This window comes from Pristiophorus japonicus, chromosome 8 (assembly GCF_044704955.1).
Source record: "Pristiophorus japonicus isolate sPriJap1 chromosome 8, sPriJap1.hap1, whole genome shotgun sequence".
NCBI lineage: Eukaryota > Metazoa > Chordata > Chondrichthyes > Pristiophoridae > Pristiophorus > Pristiophorus japonicus.
Genome location: NC_091984.1, coordinates 84,532,672 through 84,548,588, shown reverse-complemented (window position 1 = coordinate 84,548,588; position 15,917 = coordinate 84,532,672). Strand labels below are relative to the sequence as shown.

The following is a 15,917-nucleotide window of genomic DNA, read 5'->3' as shown; positions in this document are numbered from 1 at the left end:
AGGGAATTCCACAGGTTAACAACTCTCTGAGTGAAGAAGTTTCTCCTGAACTCAGTCCTAAATGGCCTACCCCTTATCCTAAGACTGTGTCCCCTGGTTCTGGACTTCCCCAACATCAGGAACATTCTACCTGCATCTAACCTGTCCCGTCCCGTCAGAATCTCATTATATGTTTCTATGAGATCCCCTCTCATCCTTCTAAACTCCAATGTATAAAGGCCCAGTTGATCCAGTCTCTCATCATATGTCAGTCCAGCCATCCCAGGAATCAGTCTGGTGAACCTTCGCTGCATTCCCTCAATAGCAAGAACGTCCTTCCTCAGATTAGGAGACCAAAACTGAACACAATATTCCAGGTGAGGCCTCACCAAGCTCCTGTACAACTGCAGTAAGACCTCCCTGCTCCTATACTCAAATCCCCTAGCTATGAAGGCCAACATACCATTTGCCTTCTTCACCGCCTGCTGTACCTGTATGTCAACATTCAATGACTGATGAACCATGACACCCAGGTCTCGTTGCATCTCCCCTTTTCCTAATCTGCCGCCATTCAGATAATATTCTGTCTTCGCGTTTTTGCCCCCAAAGTGGATAACCTCACATTTATCCACATTATACTGCTTCTGCCATGCATTTGCCCACTCACCTAACCTGTCCAAGTCATCCTGCAGCCTCTTAGCGTCCCCCTCACAGCTCATACCGCCACCCAGTTTATTGTCATTTGCAAACTTGGAGATATTACACTCAATTCCTTCATCTAAATCATTGATGTATATTGTAAATAGCTGGGGTCCCAGCACGGAGCCCTGCGGCACTCCACTAGTCACTGCCTGCCATTCTGAAAAAGATCTGTTTATCCCAACTCTCTGCTTCCTGTCTGCCAACCAGTTTTCTATCCACATCAGTATATTACCCCCAATATCATGTGCTTTGATTTTGCACACCAATTTCTTGTGTGGGACCTTGACAAAAGCCTTTTGAAAGTCCAAATACACCACATCCACTGGTTCTCCCTTGTCCAGTCTACTAGTTACATCTTCAAAAAATTCCAGAAGAGTTGTCAAGCATGATTTCCCCTTCATAAATCCATGTTGACTTGGACCGATCCTGTCACTGCTTTCCAAATGCGCTGCTATTTCATCCTTAATAATTGATTCCAACATTTGCCCCACTACTGTTGTCAGGCTAACCGGTCTATAATTACCCGCTTTCTCTTTCCCTCTCTTTTTAAAAAGTGGTGTTACATTAGCTACCCTCCAGTCCATAGGAACTGATCCAGAGTTGATAGACTGTTGGAAAATGATCACCAATGCATCCACTACTTCTAGGGCCACGTCCTTAAGTACTCTGGGATGCAGACTATCAGGCCCCGGGGATTTATCGGCCTTCAATCCCATCAATTTCCCTAACACAATTTCACGCCTAAATAACGATATCCTTCAGTTCCTCCTTCTCACTAGACCCTCGGTCCCCTAGTACTTCCGGAAGGTTATTTGTGTCTTCCTTCATGAAGACAGAACGAAAGTATTTGTTCAATTGGTCTGCCATTTCTTTGTTCCCCATTATAAGTTCATCTGAATCCGACTGCAAGGGACCTACATTTGTCTTCACTAATCTTTTTCTTTTCGCATATCTATAGAGCTTTTGCAGTCAGTTTTTATGTTCCCGGCAAGTTTCCTCTCGTACTCTCTTTTCCCCTTCTTAATTAAACCCTTTGTCTTCCTCTGCTGAATTCTAAATTTCTCCCAGTCCTCAGGTTTGCTGCTTTTTTTGGCCAATTTATATGCCTCTTCCTTGGATTTAACACTATCCTTAATTTTCCTTGTTAGCCACGGTTGAGCCACCTTCCCCGTTTTATTTTTTACTCCAGACAGGGATGTACAATTGCTGAAGTTCATCCATGTGATCTTTAAATGTTTGCCATTGCCTATCCACCGTCAACCCTTTAAGTATCATTCACCAGTCTATTCTAGCCAATTCACGCCTCAAACCATCGAAGTTACCTTTCCTTAAGTTCAGGACCTTAGTTTCTGAATTAACTGTGTCACGCTCCATCTAAAAAAGAATTCTACCATATTATGGTCACTCTTCCACAAGGGGCCTCGCACAACAAGATTGCTAATTAATCCTTTCCCATTACACATCACCCAGTCTAGGATGGCCAGCTCCCTAGTTGGCTCCTCGACATATTGGTCCAGAAAACCATCCCTAATACACTCCAGCAAATCCTCCTCCACCGCATTGCTACCAGTTTGGTTAGCCCAATCAATATGTAGATTAAAGTCACCCATGATAACTGCTGTACCTTTATTGCATGCATCCCTAATTTCTTGTTTGATGCTGTCCCCACCCTCACTACTACTGTTTGGTGGTCTGTACACAATTCCCACAAGCATTTTCTGCCCTTTGGTATTCTGTAGCTCCACCCATATCGATTCCACATCATCCAAGCTAATGTCCCTCCTTACTATTGCATTAATTTCCTCTTTAACCAGCAATGCCACCCCGCCTCTTTTTCCTTTCTGTCTATCCTTCCTAAATATCGAATACCCCTGGATGTCGAGTTCCCAGCCTTGGTCACCCTGGAGCCATGTCTCCGTGATGCCAATTACATCATACTTGTTAACTGCTATCTGCGCAGTTAATTCGTCCACCTTATTCTGAATACTCCTCGCATTGAGGCACAGAGCCTTCAGCCTTGTCTTTCTAACACACTTTGCCCCCTTAGAATTTTGCTGTAATATGGCCCTTTTTGCTTTAGGTTTCTCTACCCTCCACTTTTACTTTACTTCTTTCTACGTTTTGCTTCTGCCCCCATTCTGTCTCCCATCCCCCTGCCATATTAGTTTAACTCCTCCCCAACAACACTAGCAAACACTCCCCCTAGGACATTGGTTCCGGTCCTGCCCAGGTTCAGACCGTCCGGTTTGTACTGTCCCACCTCCCCCAGAACCAGTTCCAATGTCCCAGGAATTTGAATCCCTCCCTTCTGCACCACTTCTCAAGCCACATATTCATCTAAGCTATCCTGAGATTCCTACTCTGACTCGCACATGGCACTGGTAGCAATCCTGAGATTACTACTTTTGAGGTCCTACTTTTTAAATTTCCTAGCTCCTAGTGGCCTTTACCTACAAGAAAGAAGTGAGTATATTAGTGACAGTCTTGAGGTGATTAGAGAATGTGCCTGTCATGGTTAAATAGTTGGTATGCAATGTGTTATGCGATGTATGGGGAATTGAGGGTTGCAATAGTGAGGAGAAGGTGGTGGAGTGAAGTGTGGTGCAGTGATTGCAAGAGCCTGAACATAAGAAACAAGAACATAAGAAATAAGAGCAAGAATAGGTCACTTGGCCCTTCGAGCCTGCTCCTTCATTCAATAAGGTCATGGCTGATCTTCTAACTCAACTCCACCTTCCCGCACGATCCCCATATCCCTTGGTTATCTTAGTATTCAAATATCTATTGATCTCTGTCTTGAATATACTCATCAACTGAGCAGCCAGACCTCTGAGGTAGGAGATTCCTAAGATTCACAGCCCTTTGAGTAAAGCAATTTCTCCTTATCTCAGTCCTAAATGGCCGACCCCCGATTCTGAGACTGTGACCCCTAGTTCTAGACTCCCCAGCCAGGGGAATCATCATCCCAGCATCTACCCTGTCAAGACCCTTAAGAATTTTATACGTTTCAATTAGATCACCTATCATTCTTCTAAACTCTATTGAATATAGGCCTAGTCTACTCAATCTCTCCTCAAAAAGGACAATCGCCCCCCCCCCCCGCCCCCCGCCTCCCCCATCCCAGGAATTAGTCTAGTGAAGCCTCTGCCACCTCTGTCCAGGCCTACAAAAGTGTGGCCTTGGGGATGCTCCTGCGACTACTGAGGAACAGTATCGCTCTCCTTGCCCCGACCTCCTCCACTAGTACCTCCAAGGAGGCTTCAGGAAAAACTTGGGGCAGTCCACAACTCATCTCTGGTGCCACAATTCTTTCTAGCACTGTTGAAACAAAATTCAAAGCAAGAAATACAACCTAACTTTAAGAGGGACATTCTCGCATTAAATAGGCCTTAGAAAATTGCACGTGTCAAATGAATGAGCTGCCAGATTCCTGACACGATTGGGTGGGTAAGGCGTCAACATATTGAAATGAGGTCCGGAAGTTAAAATCACCCGTGCCTCACACTGGCGCTGTCATGGGGGAAACCCTCCTGCACTGATCCCTGCTCACCTGATTGGCAACTCAAGTTAAAATTGGAGTGGATATGTCTGGACTTCTATCAAAAAACAAAAGACTTTACTCACATGCTTTTAGTAGAAATAATGTTCTCGTTCACATTTGTGGGGAGATGGGATACCACCTTTGCTTGAAAGGATGCATTCCAAGAACTGCTCAGTGATTAAGTAAAGAAGATTGTTCGATGTTATTTATCCTATGTGCTTAAACCAACACCACCAACAGTGCAGCTTTCAAAGACAGATACTTACATCACAGGTGCTAAGTAGTATGAAAGGAAACTACTTTAAGCTATGCAGAACCAAATCTAGGTCCCAGTTAGGAACCAGGATTCTAGAGACTGATTGCTTAGGGTGCATCCACACTCCACAAGCATGGCAGCAATTCAAAGCAGAAACTGCTTTGCATCAGTGCTCAACCTAAAGTGTAAATCGGGTGCTAAGGCCCAAACTGACTCTGAAGTGCAGCAAAGTTAGATTATCTCCTCCAGAGTTTCGCTCAACTTCCTTCTGGTATCAGGACAAGTCCAATATCAGATTCAGGCTACATTTTTACTGTAACTGCAGTCTTGATACAAAACCCTGCCCACTATTTTCTAGCCAGTAGCACAAACTTGAAGAATTGGTATTTCCAAGCTAAATGTTGGTGCAAAGTGGTTTTCATTTGTTGTTAACACAAGTGTATAGTGCAAATCTGGAGTTGTGGCCCAACCTGTCTCTGGACAAAGTGCAGCAAAACTCCTTTGCTTTACTCTGATATCAGGTCAGGCCCTGACTTTGAATTTAGCACTATGTATACTGTAAGTGTAGCAATGGTGCAAAGTGAATGTGCTTTTGTGTAAATGCACCCTTAATAAACCTGAAGCAAGTGAACAGAAAACTGAACAGGCAGCAACATAAACACAGATTTTGATCAACCAGATGTTCAGCTAGGTTTCAGATATTACCACACAGGAGAGGATTAGCGGTGCTCATGGAGCGACATGGCATCCATTTACAATTAAAAGTTTAAGTATTTGACATTCGGTTCCAGACCTCATCACAGCTTGGATCCAGACATGGATGCAAGAGCTGAATATAAGAAAGGTTAGAATAGCTACCTTAAAAGTAGCATTTAATTGAATATTGCACCAAGGACCCCTAGCAAAAGTGAAATCAATGGAGGTCAAAGAGAAATCCTTCTATTGGCTGGAATCATACAAATGAAGATGGCTCTGGTTGCCAGCAGCCAGTCATCAAACCCTCAAAACATCACTGCAGCAGTTTCTCAGAGAAGAAGGGGCGGTACTGTGAGTAGTGAGGCTGGAGATGTGAACATTGAGAGCAGGATTCCTACCTTGACAACTCTGCTGAGCTCATTGAACTTTTTGCAGCATTGCAGTCATGTCCTGGAAGTTAAACTCATGGTATTGACATCCTCTGTGACTTCTTCCCACTGGCAGTGAAAGTGTTGCCTAGATGCCCCCTGCGGAGAACAGGATCTCCCTCCTCCGGTCCACCATCTGACCAAGGCCTCCAATGGGGAGAACCCAGGAGCCCAATCTGCAGGCCTTGCAGCCATTTCTCTTCTTACTAGCGGTATCTTCAGTTAGAGTGGAGAATGGACTACTCCTTTAAGAGGTGCTGGCTGCCTTTAAGATGTCTAACTTCCAGCTCCCACAGGTGTGCAGGTAGCGCTGGCTGTACCACTGAGCCGGCAGTACCAATTTTATGTGGTTCCTGCGACATGAACAGACGCATGTTGCGTGCGCACTGCTCCTTGCGTGCCTGTTTGAGTCCGTACGAATTTTTAAGCCTATATCTTCATGTGATCCTTTCACTAAGCTATTCATGACCAAAATGACTAGTATTTGCACTAGAAATAACTGTGATTAGACATGACTATGATGCGGCATTTAATGTTTGTTAATAATAATTAAGAAAATTAGTACAGTGATCCTTACTTTTATAGAATCATAGAATGATACAGCACAGAAGCCATTCAGCCTATTGTGCTTGAGCCGGCTCTTTGAAAGCGCTATCTAATGAGGCTCACTCCCCTGCTCCTTCCCCATAGCCTTGCAAATGTTTCCCCTTCAATATTTATCGAATTCCCTTTTGAAAGTTACTACTGAACTTGCTTCTACCGCTCTATCCAAATGTCCATTCCAGATCATCATAATTCACTGCGTAAAACATTCTCATGTCGTCTCTGGTTCTTTTGCCAATTACCATAAATCTGTGACCTCTGGTCACTGACCCTTCTCCTTATTTACTCCATCAAAACCCTTCATGATTTTGAACACCCCTATCAAATCTACGCTTAACCTTCTCTGCTCAAAGGAGAACCATTCCAGATTCTCTAGTCCATTCACGTAACTGAAGTCTTTCATCTCTGGTACCAATATAGTAAATCTCTTCTGCACCCTCTCCAAGGCCTCGACATCCTTCCTAAAGTGTGGGAAAGCGTGGTTGCCAGAATTGAGCACAATACTCCAGCTGGAGACCTCACCAGTGTTTAAAGGTTAACATAATGTTCTTGCTTTTGTACTCTAGCCCTCTATTTATAAAGCCAAGGATCCCATATGCCTTTTTAAACAGCCTTCTCAACTTGTCCTGCCACTTTCAAAGATTTGTGTACATATATTCCTAGGTCTGTGTGTTCCGGCACCACCATTAAAATTGTACCATTTAATTTATATTGTCTCTTCTCATTCTTCCTACCAAAATGAATAATTTCACACTTCTCTGCGGTAAATTTGATCTGCCATGTGTCTGCCCATTTCACCAGTCTGTCTATGCCCTCCTGAAGTCTGTTACAATCTTCCTCACTGTTTACTACATTTCTGATTTTTGCATCATCTGCAAACTTTGAAATTATGTCCTGTATACCCAAGTCCAGGTTATTCATATATATCAAAAAGAGCAGTGGTCCTAATACAGACCACTGGGGGATACAACCGTATACTTACCTCCAGCCTGAAAAACAACCGTTCACCACTACTCTCTGCTTTTTGTTCCTTAGCCAATTTTGTATCTATGCAGTCATTGTCCCTTTAATCTAATAAGCTTCAATTTTGGGCCCAAGTTTCGGCCTCAGTTGCTCCTGATTTTTTGGAGCAACTGGTGTAGAACGGAGTATCTTAGAAATTCAAATTCTCGGCATTTAATTTGCTCCAGTTCTAGTCAGTTAGAACAGTTTCACTTTGGAATAGAATTTTCTTTTCCCAAAAGGGGGCATGTCCGGCCACTTACGGCCATTTTCAAAGTTTCGGCAGTGAAAACTTACTCCAAACTAACTTAGAATGGAGTAAGTGAAGGCATAGGGAATGGGGGGTGGGGGGGGTTTAAAGGGAAGTTTACAAACATTAAACACTTCAGTTTTACAAATAAAGAGCCATCATCAAAAATAAATGATAAAAACATCAATAAATCAACCAATAAATCAATCAAAAAAAAATTAAGAAGAAATATATATATATTTTTTTAAATAAATAAATCAAACATTTTCTACTTACCGACTGCAGCACCGGGAGTCCTCCAACAGCGTGCTGGGATGCTGCCCCCCCCCCCCCCCACAGCGTGTCTCTATCTCTCTGTCTGTGTGTGTGTCTCTCACTCTCTGTCAGTGTCTGTATTTCTGACAGCGAAGGGAGGGGGAGGAGGGGGGTAGAGGGAGAGAGAGGTGGGGGGGAAAGGGGGAGGAGAGGAAGGGGGGGAGGAGGAGATGAGAAGAGGAAAGGGGGGGAAGGAGAGGAGAAGGGGAAAGGGGGAAGAAGAGGAGAAGGGGAGTGGGGGGGTATAAAGGGAGAAGGGGAGTTGGGGGGGGTATAAAGGGAGAAGGGGAGTGGGGGGGGGTATAAAGGGAGAAGGGGAGTGGGGGGGGGTATAAAGGGAGAAGGGGAGTGGGGGGGGGGTAAAGGGAGAAGGGGAGTGGGGGGGGGGAAGAGGCTGAACGGGCCGGGCCCAAGACTTCAGGCAGGGCCCGTCCCCAGCACCAGATTTACAGGTAGGTGGCGTTGGGTCAGGTCAGGTCCGGGGTCGGGTCGGGGGGAGCGCGGGTCGGAGTCGGGAACGCGGGTCGGAGTCGGGAGGGAGGGAGTGGGAGGTCAGGTCGGGTGGGGAGTGCGGGTCGGGTTGGGTCCGGTCCGGGTGGGAGGGGTCGGGAGCACGGATTGGGTTGGGGGGGGGGGTGGTGGGAGGGAGGTCAGTTCGGTTCGGTGGGGAGGGAGGGAGAGGGAGGTCAGGTCGGGTGGGGGGGGGGGGGGGGGGTGGGGGGAGCGCGGGTCCGGTCCGGTCCAGTCCAGGGGCGGGGGGGGAAGCGGGAGTCGGGTCGATGTCGGGGTCGGGTCCGGTCCGGGGAGGGGTGGGGGCGAAGAAGCGGGAGTCGAGTCCACTGCACATGCACGCCCATTGTAGCACGCATGTGCAGAGGTCCCGGCACTGTTTTCAGCGCAGGGACCTGGTTCCGCCCCCTACAGCTCGTGCTGCGCCGCGCCTGACTCAAGAGGACCAGCAGGGAGCCGGAGAATCTGAATTTTTTTTAGGCGCAAATAATGGCCGTCCAGGTCGGGGCTGCGCCGTTCTAGGCGCGGCCCGAAACTTGGGCCCTTTATGTGGTACTTTATCAAATGCCTTTTAAAAGTCAATGTACACATTAACTTAATTACCTTCATCAACCCTCTCTGTTACTTCATCAAAGAACTCAAGTTAATCAAACATGATTTACCTTTACCTTTAACAAATCCATCCTTGCTTTCATTTATTAACCCATATTTTTCCAAGTGCCAACTAATATTTTCCCCGATTAATGTCTCTAAAAGTTCTCCCACCATTGCCTTCAGGCTGACTGGCCTGCAGTTGCTGGGTTTATCTCTTTCCACTTTTTTTGAACAGGATGAAATACATTTCTATAGATATACATGAAGAAAACATTTAGAAAATGAAATTAATCTTCTATTGGATTAAATCCACACTATTATTAGAAAGCAGTTTTTTTTCCTAGAAATCATCGATATGACATTTCTTTGTGCATTAATGCTGAATGTTAATGAGGCTGATTGTAAGGAAAATACAAATTAGCTTCGATAGAAACTGGTAAAGCACAAATAGCGCAGATGTTTCTACTTCTATTTCTCTTTAAATCTGCAAACTCAATTCCTAAAACCAACATTAAATAATAAACAAACCTGTAATACAGGTTGGCAGCGGCTGAGCAGTTTCCTCCACTGTTTCAAATAATCTTCTATACCCACCGCTTGGATGTTCAATTCTGCAAGATTTATACGTGTGAATGCATCATTAAATATTTTAATTACTGAATTATTGTACTACAATTAACTATTTCTACATTGAAGCTTGTCCCATTTAAATTAATAAGAATTGTTACTTAGAAATCTCAACCTACCGATTTGCCATTGAAGATATTCAGTTGATGGCAACTCCACTTTCAGCAAACTAAGTGTATTTTGTTGTATTTCACAAGAATTATATAGAACAATGCTCAATCACATTGCAAACTTAAGAGGTTTAGACAAATATTTTGGCCAATCACAGAGTCTTAGGAAAACAACAGCTGCTTTCAGCTTGCAAATCCACAAGTTTTATTTCACTATTTACAAGCAGCTCTGTGAATTTTCTTGAAAGACCTATTCCTTGTTTCATCACAATCAGATTAGAGTAACACAAAGAATGTTGTCACAAAGCAGTTTACATTTCCACAACAGTAAAGTCAATTCTAAACCGATCTAAAATCTCAAAAGCTGTCAGCAACCATTCACTTTTTACATTTCTTAGACTAGTGGTGAGAATTTTTTTTTACGGCAAGATGGTAGTTTAGAAATTTCTTAAGGCATTTTTTTAAACTTACATATTTGTGATGTTACTTACAATCAAGCAATAATTTGTCTACTTGCTATTACCGTTGCCTGCTTGTTTTGATGATTTCCTTAAAGTGTTAATGAAATTCAACTTTCACATCTCAATAACCAATAGTTAGAGAATCATACCATGCACAAAGTACAGAAAAGCCACAGGGTATTAAAAGGATTGCAGCAATTTGGCAGAAGATAAATTATGTATCTTATAAATAGCACAATGTTTAGAAACAGTAGGTCCAACAAGCCCATAAAAGTTTAAGATAAAAAAAGTGAATGGACCAGGGCAATTCAGTGCCACAGTACTTAGTGGGGGTTGGCAGTCATAGAATCCTCCATTGCAGAGTTTTAGAATTCAAGTACACACTTGAAGCAGGGGGCAGCCACTCCTCCCTAGAGAAGGTATGGAAAAAAAGGTGGTCAGTTACCTAGACTACTTGTGTACTTCCTTGCAGCCACCTTCAGAGATGAAGTCTGAAGCTGGTGGCCCTCAATGAGGGATAGTATGTGGCATAAAAATGCAGTGAAGGGAAGCATACATTCAAAAAAATAGAACACAAGAGAAATCAATGATGAGAAAAGGCCACTTGGCTAGATTCCTGAAAAGGGCTGTGCTCTATTCTCCAGTGTTAACATCACTCATCTTGGCACATATTGCCAATTTCAGCCCACTAGAAACTATGAGAATTCAGGAAAATAGCAGCAATGATGAAAAGTGACTGAACTGATTTAAAAATGGTACAGAAAGGGGTTTATTTTTTTGCAATTAAAAAAAAGAGGCAATAGTTTTTTTTACATTTTGTCTGCTTTTTGAGTTTTGACTCAGGAATTTAAAAAAAACAATTCTCATTGTAATTCTCGATTCAGATTAGAACTGATCCATCATGCCAAGATAACGACGAATCCACACACACAGCAAATTGAAATGCCAGCTTGGCTCAGTTGATGGCATTCTAGTCTACAAATCAGGAAGTTGTGAATTCAAAGCCACTGCAGGATTTGAGCATGTAATGCAGGCTGACGCTTCAGTATAGTATGGAGTGTAGTGCTGCATTGTCAGAGATGTTGCCTTTTGGATGAAATATGAAGGCTCCTGCCATGCGTGCATTATTTGAAGAGCAAGGAGTTCGTTCAGTGTCCTGGCCAACATTCCTCCCTCAACCAACCCCATCACAAAAACAGATTAACCGCTCGTTCATCTCATTTGCTACATAACGGTGACTGCACTGACACAAAAAGTAATTTATTGATTTTTAAGCATTTTGGAACATCCGGAGGACAAGAAAGATGCAAATTCTTTCTCTCTTCATTCATTTTAGCACTAAATTTAAAACATGGATAATAAATTGAGAGAGAAGGGGTCTCTTACACAACTTTCAAAAATGTTTCGAGTGCATTAAGAAGTAAATTGATGTCGGCAATGGAAATGGACTTTAGGCTAGACTACTCAGCTTTTCAAACATAAATAAATAATATAGTAATTTTGCTAATTGTAACCATTGTTCAGCTAACTAATAACAGGCGCTGCAATGCATAAAAGCAATTGGGATCTTTATTAATGCCACGTAACAGACTGTCTTTTAACTAACAGACTCATCCACATGCTTCATATTAACTTAAACACTACCAAACTACTCACAATTTTATAACCTTCATACTGTGTATTCCAGGGCCATCTATCCCAAACTTTTTATGCGGTGAAATTAACCCCAAATGAAATAACTGAACTGGAGCAATTGTGGAGAAAAATAAAACCCTATTTGATCTCGAGTTATCCATGAAAGCAAAATTCTGCTACTGTGCTTTACCTTCCTTGTTGCATTATGCATGGTCCAGCAGTTGACCAGAACGGCTAGGCCTAAATCCCTGCAATTGCATCTCTCCTGGCAACTGACCAGCTCAAAATTACAGCAGATAAAAGATACCTAGAGATTTCTAATTTTATACTTGGGGAATCCTGCTATGCAGCATGGGAAAATCTTTTACTAGAAAGGCTGGGGGAGGGATTCATGGTGCCTTCCAGAAAGTGTATTGCCTCTGTCCCAGAGGAACCCATTCCACTTTCCGTTGGTAGCTTTTGAGGTCTGCAGCATTTTTCCTGTCCCATGTGATAGTTCCATCTAGTGGACTACTGTGGTAATGCAACTATTGATGTTGGATACATCTTGTATGTGTGTGTTTGTGATGACGTAAGGATTATATCACATTGGCGATAAAGGATAGAGAGGATAATCAGATACCCAAGCTGAAATTTTTGTTGGTGGATAGTCCAGCCAAACGAGACTTTGAGAGGTTCTTTGTTTTGCAGCACAGCTAAAAATCCAAGGCAAATTTCAAGTACACTGTTGACATTGCCAGAGTCCAGATGGATGCACCTATGGGAATAATAGATGTTTGGGTGAGTTCCATCATGGCCGAGAAACTTTCGGAGTGTATGTAGAGTGGCTAGAAATGTTCTTCACCGCAAATAATATTGAAGTGCCGTAACCGGGTGGTATTAGAAAGAAAACGGTCTATTTTCCTGACTGAAGCAGGCCCCGAGATGTATGAAACCCTGAAAAATATGCTTGTTCCCATCAAGCCAAAGGACACACCACTGATAGAACAGCACTACAGTTCTGAGCTCCTGGAAATTGCTGAAAGTTATCATTTTGGAAAACGGGATCAATTCATTGATGAGTGTATGAGTGAGTACATTGTAGCTTTAAAGAAGCTATCCATTCACTGTCATTTTGGAAACTTTCAGGACCAAGCATTGCATGACCGCTTTATTTGTGGGATGAAAAATTAGAAGACAATTGTTGACAATACCCAACTTGATATTTGATTTAGCTTGTCAGACAGCTATGTCGATGGATATGGCCGAGCAATACTCCCGAGAATTTCACATCATTTCCAGTCAACAAACAATTGAGGTAAATCAGCTGCAGGCTAAAAGTAAAAGGCAGTTGGGCCCCAAGGCCTCAGCAACTGGCCAGGGTAACAGCGCATTGAAATCGTGTTATCGGTGCCTGGGACAACACATTGCTCAAAGCTGTCCATATGTGAAGACATACCAATTGAAGAATAAACTAACTTTCAATGCTATAAGTAGCAATTGCCAGAGACTACATAGTATTGAAGAGAAGCAACAGGACAAGGAGGTTCTGGAGATACACGTCATCAGGAGCACGAGGGTATCTAACAACAATTCGTGAAGTATCGTCATCCAAGTTGATGTTGCAGGAACCAGGAGACCCATGGAAATCGACACAAGTGCATCCGTGAGCATAGTACCAGAATCACTATAGATATCTCGACAAGTTGACTGATTTTACAATGGAGAAGTTGAAGATAGAGTTGCAAGGCTACTCAGGAGAGAAAATCCCTGTGGTCGGATACATCTCCGTATCGGTGAAATAAAAGGATCAGTTTCAGAGCTTGCCCCCCCATAGTAGTATCAGGAGACAAGCCTGCCTTGATAGGTAGAAATTGGTTTGGATCACTGAAGCTGGATTGGAATGAGATTTTTCGTGTTGAAACAAAATTTGCATTGAAGGATGATGTCATCAAGCAGTATCCGAAGGTGTTCCGTGAACCAGGCAGTCCGATCCAAGGCTTCAAGGCGAGTATCAGAGTATAGGACGCTAGACCAGTTTATTGCAAGCCACGTCCCGTACCATACGCACTCGAGGAGAAAGCTGAGCAAGAATTCAAAAGACTAGAAACTGAGAACATTATCTCAAAGGTAGATCTAAGTAATGATGATCACAGTAATGCTGATACTATGTTCAGGTTGCCATCCCCATCACAAGTTACACCCAATAGGGAAGAAGTGCTTTATTTTTCATACATTGAACTGCCAGTCACAGCTGAAGAGATTGGTAGAGCCACTAAACATAACCCAGTTATGTCAAAGGTATATAGTTACATAGCAACTGGCTGGCCAAACCAGGTATCAGAGAAAGATATTCATCCATACTTCGTTCGTAAGAATGAATCATCAGTGGATAAATATTGTATCATGTGGGGTGCAAGAGTAGTTATTCCAAATAACTTCATGTCCAAATTGTTAAGATCTTCATGATCAGCACCTGGGAATGTGCTTGATCAAGAGTTTTGCACAGTTACTTCTGGTGACCAGGTCTAGATAAAGATAGAGTACATCGTTAGTCAGTGTACATGTCTAATAAGAAAGGGGGAAAGGGTCTAGTAAGAAGGAGGAACTGAGGGAAATCCTTATTAGTCGGGAAATTTGTGTTGGGGAAATTGATGGGATTGAAGGCCGATAAATCCCCAGGGCCTGATGGTCTGCATCCCAGAGTACTTAAGGAGGTGGCCTTGGAAATAGCAGATGCATTGACAGTCATTTTCCAACATTCCATAGACTCTGGATCAGTTCCTATGGAATGGAGGGTAGCCAATGTAACCCCACTTTTTAAAAAAAGGAGGGAGAGAGAGAAAACAGGGAATTATAGACCAGTCAGCCTGACATCGGTAGTGGGTAAAATGATGGAATCAATTATTAAAGTCATAGCAGTGCATTTGGAAACAGGAGACATTATAGGTCCAAGTCAGCATGGATTTGTGAAAGGGAAATCATGCTCGACAAATCTTCTGGAATTTTTTGAGGATGTTTCCAGTAGAGTGGACAAGGGAGAACAAGTTGATGTGGTATATTTGGACTTTCAGAAGGCTTTCGATAAGGTCCCACACAAGAGATTAATGTGCAAAGTTAAAGCACATGGGATTGGGGGTAGTGTGCTGACGTGGATTGAGAACTGGTTGGCAGACAGGAAGCAAAGAGTAGTAGGCAGAATGGCAGGCAGCGACTCGTGGGGGACCGCAAGGTTCTGTGCTGGGGCCCCAGCTGTTTACATTGTACATTAATGATTTAGTCGAGAGGATTAAATGTAGTATCTCCAAATTTGCGGATGACACTAAGTTAGGTGGCAGTGTGAGCTGCAAGGAGGATGCTATGAGACTGCAGTGACTTGGATAGGTTAGGTGAGTGGACAAATTCATGGCAGATAAAGTATAATGTGGATAAATGTGAGGTTATCCACTTTGGTGGTAAAAACAGAGACAGACTATTATCTGAATGGTGACAGATTAGGAAAAGGGGAGGTGCAACGAGACCTGGGTGTCATGGTACATCAGTCATTGAAGGTTGGCATGCAGGTACAGCAGGTTAAGAAAGCAAATGGCATGTTGGCCTTCATAGCAAGGGGATTTGAGTACAGGGGCAGGGAGGTATTACTACAGTTGTACAGGACCTGGGTGAGGCCATACCTGGAGTATTGTGTACAGTTTTGGTCTCCTAACCTGAGGAAGGACATTCTTGTTATTGAGGGAGTGCAGAGAAGGTTCACCAGACTGATTCCCGGGATGGCGGGACTGACATATCAAGAAAGATTGGATCAACTGGGCTTGTATTCACTGGAGTTCAGAAGACAGAGGGGATCTCATAGAAACGTTTAAAATTCTGACTGGTTTAGACAGGTTAGAATCAGGAAGAATGTTCCCAATGTTGGGGAAGTCCAGAACCAGGGGTCACAGTCTAAGGATAAGGGGTAAGCCATTTAGGACCGAGCTGAGGAGGAATTTCTTCACCCAGAGAGTGGTGAACCTGTGGAATTCTCTACCACAGAAAGTTGTTGAGTCCAATTCACTAAATATATTCAAAAAGGAGTTAGATGTAGTCCTTACTACTAGGGGGATCAAGGGGTATGGCGAGAAAGCAGGAATGGGAAATTGAAGTTGCATGTTCAGCCATGAATTAATTGAATGGCGGTGCAGGCTCAAAGGGTCGAATTGCCTACTCCTCCACCTATTTTCTATGTCAAT

General features: G+C 43.3%; 1 protein-coding gene across 1 annotated transcript in view; it reads right to left on the bottom strand.

Moving 5' to 3' along the window:
• LOC139268603 (retinoid isomerohydrolase-like) overlaps positions 1 to 9,483 on the bottom strand; it is a 51,328-nt gene extending 41,845 nt beyond the window's left edge. Inside the window, exon 1 of the mRNA XM_070886989.1 lies at positions 9,405 to 9,483. The gene's annotated coding sequence lies outside the window, so the exon portion shown is untranslated. The remainder of the gene's footprint in view (positions 1 to 9,404) is intronic.
• Positions 9,484 to 15,917: the final 6,434 nt, after the last annotated feature.